This window comes from Chelon labrosus, assembly GCF_963514085.1.
Source record: "Chelon labrosus genome assembly, chromosome: 22".
NCBI lineage: Eukaryota > Metazoa > Chordata > Actinopteri > Mugiliformes > Mugilidae > Chelon > Chelon labrosus.
Window position 1 is genome coordinate 11,492,600 of NC_140355.1, and position 8,429 is coordinate 11,501,028.

The window sequence follows — 8,429 nt, forward strand, 5'->3', positions numbered from 1 at the left end:
GTACTTTGCCAAAGCTATTTTGGCTTTGCGTCTACAATTCAGTTCAAACGTCCAACCCTGTGAAAACAATTTCAGCTCAACCTAATGTTTGAAGAGGAGTCTACGTAAAAAAACAACACACGCTGTGAAGTAGATAACTTATAACAGCTTATGCATTTCTTTAGTTATTCATTCTCTCCACACTTTTCACATGTTGTCTGCTTGTGAACATGTCCAATAGTAATAAACAGAGCATACAAGCCTCTAGAACCAGCTGGTACATAAAGGTTTCTTCTTACAACCACATGACATGGAGGTTGGAGTAGATCTACAACAATACTGACAGTGTACTCAGCCTGCACATTTAATCAGTTCAGAAGAGTAATCAGGTGCTTTAAATCAGCCAGAGGAACGAAGCATTTAGCAGGCCAGTCTGTGTACAGGATGTGCAACATCTGATATGTGATATGCAACTAACCTGTTGAGTTGAACTCCATTCTTCAGCCGGAAATGTATTTATGATTATATATTCATGATTACATTCATTATTTGCTAATAATATCACTGTTCCCTTTGCTCTGTTCATCAAAATGTTAGAAAGAAGAGTACATTTTGTAAAACATCGCCTTCCTACTACCGACATGGCACCAAATAATGGTGAATGCAAAGTTTAAATTGAAACTGGGAACTGGGAATATGTTAAAAGGTCTCCATCCATGGGAAAAAAAATAAACTCCTGTAATGAATCTAAACATGCATGACTCTCCTTTGTGTGACAAATAATTCGTTCTCATAGTAAATGCTGACATCTAGTGGTCAGTTGTTAAAATACAGTAATTTATATTTATTTTATCCACAGATTTATATTATATAATATAATATGATTATTTCGAATATCTGACACTATTACAAGTAATATATGACTAGTAGTAAGTAGTCTTAAATCCAATATCACATTAAGAAATTTAAGCGTGTGCGTGAGATTAATTAAATTGAATTAAAAGTACAGTTTGCAGGATTTTTTTTTTTTACTTACATATGTAAAAATTAGACCGAGTATGTTGTACAGAATGTGTCCGTAAATTATTACATTTAATAAATAAATAAATAAATAAGGTGAAAAACAAAAAATGGCAGCTTACTAGTGTCCTCTAGTGGTCATAGTTATTACGACAGGAAGGAAGTGATGTGACGTTGCAGGTACAGACATAGACATACAGTGCTGCTTGAAAGTATGTGAACCCCCTGAGCAGTTTAGATGTTTCTGTTGTTTTACCATGAATTTCTAATTTTATCATCACCAGTTTTTATGTATGAAATGTCAGATACATGTTTATCAATTGCATGTACTTGTTTAGTGGGACTTGTTTAAGTAGCCCAAAAACTACATGAAAAATGGAATTAGTGTATGTGCAAAAGTAAGTGAACCCCCCCGCTGCATTGGTTAAGTCAAGCAGGTAACAGACTCAGGTGAAACACATTTGGGTGCTTAATTAATCATTTAAGCAGACCAATGAAATGGGACATCCTTGGGAAAGGGTTTGGCCTGCACTAATTAAAAGAGAGAGGAAACCAACCAAACCACTGTGGTCCCATACAAATCAACAATGCCGAGAGGAAAGGAGATATCAGAAGACATGAAGAAGAGAGTAGTGACAGCCCATCAGTCTGGGGACGGCTACAAGACCATCTCCAAAAGATTCCAGCTCCATCCATCCACTGTAAGACAAATAATTTACAAATGGAGGGCCTTCAACATGACAGCAACTCTGCCTAGAAGTGGACGCCCATCAAAACTATCACCCAGAAGCACCAGAAAAATAATAAATCAGGTAAAGGCCAACCCACACATCACCTCTAGAGAGTTGCAGACCTCTCTGATAGCATCTGGGACAAATGTGCATTCGTCTACAATCAGACGAAAATTGAGCAACCATGGCATTTATGGGAGGGTTGCTAGAAGGAAGCCTCTGCTCTCAAAAAAGAACAAAGCTGCCCGTTTCAACTTTGCCAGAGAGCACTTGGACAAACCAGAGGCCTTCTGGAAGTCCATTCTCTGGACAGACGAGTCCAAAATAGAATTATTTGGTCACAATCAAAATCACTATGTTTGGAGAAAAGCCAACACTGCATATGAAGAAAAGAACCTCCTCCCAACAGTGAAGCATGGTGGTGGAAACGTGAAGGTCTGGGGCTGCTTTTCTGCTTCTGGACCTGGACGACTCCATATCATCCAAGGAACCATGAATTCTCTGGCATATCAACAAATTCTTGACCAGAATCTCCTGCCATCAGTCAGGGAGTTGAATCTGGGCCGAAAATGGATTATGCAACAAGACAATGACCCAAAGCATTCCAGCAAAACTACAAAGGAATGGCTTCAGAGAAACAGGATTCGTACTCTGGATTGGCCCAGTCAAAGTCCAGACCTTAATCCAATTGAAATGTTGTGGCGAGACCTGAAGAAGTTGGTACATGCCAGATGTCCATCCTACCTCTCTCAACTGGCTGAGTTCTGCAAGGAGGAATGGGCAAAAATCCCCGTAAGCAGATGCGAGAGACTAGTTACTGGTTACAGAAGACGTTTGGTTGAAGTAATGGCTGCAAAAGGAGGAGCCACAAGCTACTAATACAAGGGTTCACATACTTTTGCACATGTGAAATTTTCAGTTTTTGTGAAATAAACCACTTTTGTTGAATTAAACAGTGAAAATATATCTCTTTTTTTGTGTGTGTCCATTATTTGGAAGGTGTTCTTTACAAATTGGGATTTGGATATATGTTTAATGAGGTTATTTTAATGTTTTTTACAAAGACAGTGACCATGTCTGGAGGGTTCACAAACTTTCAAGCAGCACTGTATTTGTCTATGGGTACAGAACTAGTCACTGAATGGTGCATTTGGTGGCTCGGAATTTCTGAACTCCACAGAGAAAAAAATCAAAGTAATGCCAGATGTCAATATCTAATCAGTAACTCAAGTAAAATAATCAGCTGTTTAGCATTTAGAGTTTAGCTGTATGACTGTTCATTAAATCCACATCAGTTTTGCTTGAAATGCAGTCAGTGTTGTCAGGACTCACTCATGCCTTCGCTGCTCGCTAATATTAAATCTTCAGCTTTGCATGGATTCTGTGTTTGATGTTTGTTTTTTTCCTCTGTGCAGTCTAATAAATGTCCTTGTCTCAAAGCATGATGACCATCATTTTTCTACATTTGCGTAAGTGGGATACGTGTCTATTGGCAAAACAGGAACAAAGCAAAGCTGGGCACAGCTATGACGCATTTAAACTTCATTTTTCAACTTCACACACACACTCACAAAAGTGATTGCAGAAATGGTCCTCATAGGGAGGAGGTCAGGGTGGTTTGATGGGTCAAGAAACATGGACAACACATTTCTTCCCTAATATGCTGAACATAGTCGGCTTTCTTTTAAACACGGCCAGTGACTATTCCACAGCCTTAATCACATTTTTATAACCAAAAGATGTATTTTATTATAATTCAAACCCAGATATTTCACTTAACCTCATCATACTACACGTAATGGAAAATAAATAAATCCACTTTTATTGCCACAGGTAGGCAGCTAATTTAGAGGATGCTCCTTTGGGTCTGTTCAAATGCGAGCGACCGACCATTAATATGGGTGTTCAGCTCAGAGCCCTTTCAGATTGATGTTTAGGTTGGTCAGATATTTACTTAATCACAGACACGCCCCTCTGCTTATCTTTTGTGCACAACAAGGCAGCTAATATACTCTTATCTACATTTTTTCAGCTTATAGGCAGCAGTTTTCTGTATCCGTCATGCAGCCGCCATCAACATGAGATTAGTAAACAGCATTTTTAAAACGAATGTCATTGAGCTGAAGCGTGTAATTTAAAAGAGCTGGAAGCAATCCAGACTTGATTAAGAAGAACAGAGAACTTCGTCTTTTTTATTGCAGGATTTTCAGTGTTTGATTGAGACTATATCAGCTGATGACTAAACCACCAGTGATTTCTAATTTATGGCCACATGTTCTGTTTATTTACCCCTGCTGCCTCCACTAACAGCTATTAAATGCAGTTCATTTTTATGGCCAAACCTGCAATCAGTACTTCCTGTCTGGTATCATTTTCTAAAATTATGACTTGAGCATATGTTGAGTTAATGCTACTGTTCTTCAATGGTTCTACTTCAGCTACACAACAAAAAGATCACAAGAATTTGTTCTTAGTGCAACTTAAGTGTTGCATCTTTGTCTTTGCATCTCCTCATAGGAAAAAGCCAACCCCCGCAGCTTATACGATGGCATGAGAAGTGCTTACAAACCAACCATAAGGCAGAAAATGCCCAAAGTTCAAAAAGTAAACTATCTTTAATGAATGACATTTCAGTGCCGCACTGCCATAGCTTTTCTTCACATTTATTGCTGTCTTGGTTGTAGGATGCTGCTAAAAAAAATCTTAGTTGCCCTTAAATCAATAAGGCCTTTGGTTACTGCTGCTTTGTTGTCTTCTTCCGTGAATATGTGGTTCTGTTACAGAGAACAGATTGCGCATAATCTGTAAGAAAAGCAGCTCTTTGCAGATTTTGGTAATCCCCACACTCTTTGTCAAGAGGCAGTCCCACTGACCCCTCTCTAAACCCCGGTGGCATCTTCGTCCACAGAAAAGACACAGTCTTATCTGGCATCAGCTTAACCCTAATAAGAAAGTTTTCTATTTTCCAGCACAGTTATTCACTCTGGAAAAACCCACCTCTGATCAATACATGTACAATCCAGACTATTTGGGCAGTTGCACATTTCTCGATTCTTCAGGCTCAGTTCAATCCATTTGAGAAAGAATATTGGATACTGTGTCAAAGTGTCAAATCTAAGCTGCAATGTGAAAAGGTTTAAAAGGATTTAGACCCAGCTACTGTATGTGAGTGCTATGGCCCTATTAACACAACGTGCCAGTTCATATGCAATATATCGCAGAATATAATCTGCTGACTGCCTGAAGTCTTCGGCCCGTAGACATCAACAGATGCCCTATATTGATGCTGCAAGGAATTCACTGCACTCTCCTTCAGGTTTTATTGTTGTGGGGTCTCAGGTGACTGAGTCGCCCAGTTGAGGATATTCCACCTCTTCACTCTTAGGTTGCTGTTACCATATGTTTGGGATTGTTGTCCTGCTGAATGATGAAACGTCGCCCAACTGTTTTCTCGTGCTTTTGCCTGAATCTGAAGCCTCTTGTGAACCTCTGCATCCATCCTGTTGCTTCTGTCAGCAGAGATACAATCAATAAAATGCTGCAGCAGAAGCGTCACCTTTTTTTGACAGATGTCTACATGTTTAGGGGCATGAACTTTACCCTCTTCTTGTACCATCATTTTGATAGAGGAGATTGTCACATCTGGGCGTATTGTGCTCTCATTTGTCTTGTCAGGTCAGACCCTCACCTTGTTTGCCGTTTGTAGTGTAAACTGTGTTATTTTGACTAACATCACTCTTAACATCCAATCTGTAGAGGCTCCATTACAGTTAAGCACATGTCACTGACTTTTTTTTTTTTTTTTCTGAATGTGCAAAACTGAACAGAAATACTGCATGCACTAGATTTGCTATTTACACACTTTGTATTTAAGAATATGTCCTGTTCATTCACTTGGTCTAAATATCCATTTTGTATATTTGTTCATCCAAACCAGGATAAAGCCACCTGGCAGTTCTGAATGCATCTCCAAAGCCTGAAGTGAAAGTTATCTAGTAATCTCCGTGGGCCTGTACATTGGCCTGTAACCAACCAGTCAAGTTTGCTGCTGATATTCTTCTGGAGAAAATCTGTAAAATAAATGGAAGTCACCTAACTGATTTTCTGGTGTAACTATCAGACCTACATTTCCTTTCCATTTCCTTGACCCCTCCAGGGGATGGCTCTTCAGAGTTTTTGTGACCCCTGACCTTTCCTTTCTTACCACCATCTGGTCAAAATATTCTCTTGAGGACATCAAATTTCTAATGGACAGATTGCCATTGAATTAATTCGTCACATTTATGCTACCCAGTGGATACAAGGTTCTATTAGCATTCCTTTTGAGTTTATCTGATCAGTATATTAGCTGCTATGAACTGTTACAAAGCCTGTGTGTTTTTCCAAAGCTGACAAACCTTGCTCTGAGTAATGCTGTGGTTTTTCAGTTACGCTGCTGTACTGATAAGACTTCTTGAGCAGACCAAGACAAAGGGGCTACAGCTACGCTAACGCCTCGCTGAGGCTGTAGACCTGATTGTAGAGAAAAACAAACTGTTGCACAAACTGGGAGTTTGACCTGATTATGGTGGTTGGCTGAAGTTTGTTTAATAGTTGTAAAAATACGCTGCCGGGCCAAAAAAAAGGTCATTTACTCTAATATTTTGTTGGACTGCATTTAGCTTTGATTACAGCACACATTCGCTGTGTCATTGTTTCGATAAGCTTCTGCAATGTCACCAGATTTATTTCCATCCCGTGTTGCATTAATTTTTCACCAAGATCTTGTATTGATGATGGGAGAGTCTGACCACTGTGCAAAGCCTTTTCCAGCGCATCCCAAATATTCTCAATGGGGTTAAGGTCTGGACTCTGTGGTGGCCAATCCATGTGTGAAAATGATGTCTCATGTTCCCTGAACCACTCTTTCACAATTTGAGCCCCATGAATCCTGGCATTGTCATCTTGGAATATGCCCCGTGCCACAAGGGAAGAGGAATAACCTGGTCATTCAGTATATTCAGACAGTCAGCTGACCTCATTCTTTGGGCAACATAATGCTGCTGAACCTAGACCTGACCAACTGCAGCAACCCCAGATCATAGCACTGCCCCCAAAGGCTTGTACAGTAGGCACTAGGCATGATGGGTGCATCGCTTCATCTGCCTCTCTTCTTAAGGCTACACAGCTGTTCAGTCCCAATCCCTTGAGTTCTCTTCACATTGTATGTGTGGAAATGCTCTTACTTTCACTATTAAACATAGCCCTGAGTTCTAATGTAGTTTGTCTTTGATTTGATTTCACCAAACGTTTAAGTGATCGCCGATCACATAAGACATAAAGACATAAGACATGTTTATTAATCCCAGGTATGGGAAATTTCCTTGTCACAGTAGCATGGAATTTGGCAAAAAAATATATGTACAGAAAACAGTGACGACTTCGACAGGGAAAAAAACACAAATACAAAATTTTGAAAAATATATACAAAAAATAACAATACTCTGAAAAAATATAGAGAGAAAAAACTAGAAATATAAAGACATTCTGTATATACAGTGTGGTGGTGGAATAGACTTTACAAGATGAATAGACTTTACTTTACAAATAAAATTTACACGATCAATCAGGATTTTTTTCTTCCTCAATGACAATGGTTTCCCACTATCCTTCCAGTTTCTAATAATGTGTTGGACAGTTCTTAACCCAATTTTAGTAGTATCTGCAATCTGCTTAGATGTTTTCTCTTCTTGATGCACGCCAATGTTTTGACCCTTCTCAAACAGACTAACATCTTTTCCATGACCACAGGATGTGTCATTCAACATGGTTGTTTAAGAAATAAGAAGCTAAACATTGCATCAGCTGGGGTTAAATGCCAGCTGAAAGATAATCACCCATGCAGTAATTATTCGATAGGAGGCTCGTACCTATTTGCTTAGTTGAATCCAGGCGACTTTTTTTTTCGCCAGGCAGTGTATATACCAGTGTATCAGGGTCTTTGAAAAGCTCACATAAAGGCACAGGTCCATTCAGACTACTGCCACACCTGGTGGCAGTAGTCTGAATGGACCACTCAAAAAAAGAAACATGATGAGCTGGGACTGCAGACATAGAACTGTTCTATTTATCTGCCGCCTTCTGAATCATGCTGATCAATGGGTCCTCTGGGTGGCCATCTTGTTGTGAAAATATTCACATACTGGAATGTAAGAAGAGCCCTCGTGTGGGCCCTCCTGACTTTGTCACTTCCGTTTTCTTTTGGTGCATTAGTTTACTAAGCTAGCGATCAGCCAGTGAACTCATCTCAACATCAACTGACTGAAAAGACCTCAGCAGGGGTCCGGCTAGTGCCAACTAATCTATTCCAACAGACACTCACCAATGGCATGCAGTCATTGTGTGTCGACTTGGGGCGTCATGGCCTTCGAGAAAACTGGGCCATCATTAAAATTATGATTATTAGACCTTTACTCCATTTTGGCACTGGAACACTTGTTTATTTTTATATATTCTCCAAAATCCTGATTGAAATTAAGTAATTTTTCCCCAACTCATTATGATCAATAGCAAGTAGTGGATAAATTATTGTGGTAATTGCACTGATCAGCCAGAGGTGGCGCCACAATATTTAATTATATCATAATATATGTAAAAGAATCAATAATAATCGATCTATTTCGTATATTTTATTTGACTTGCTAATTCTGTAACATACTA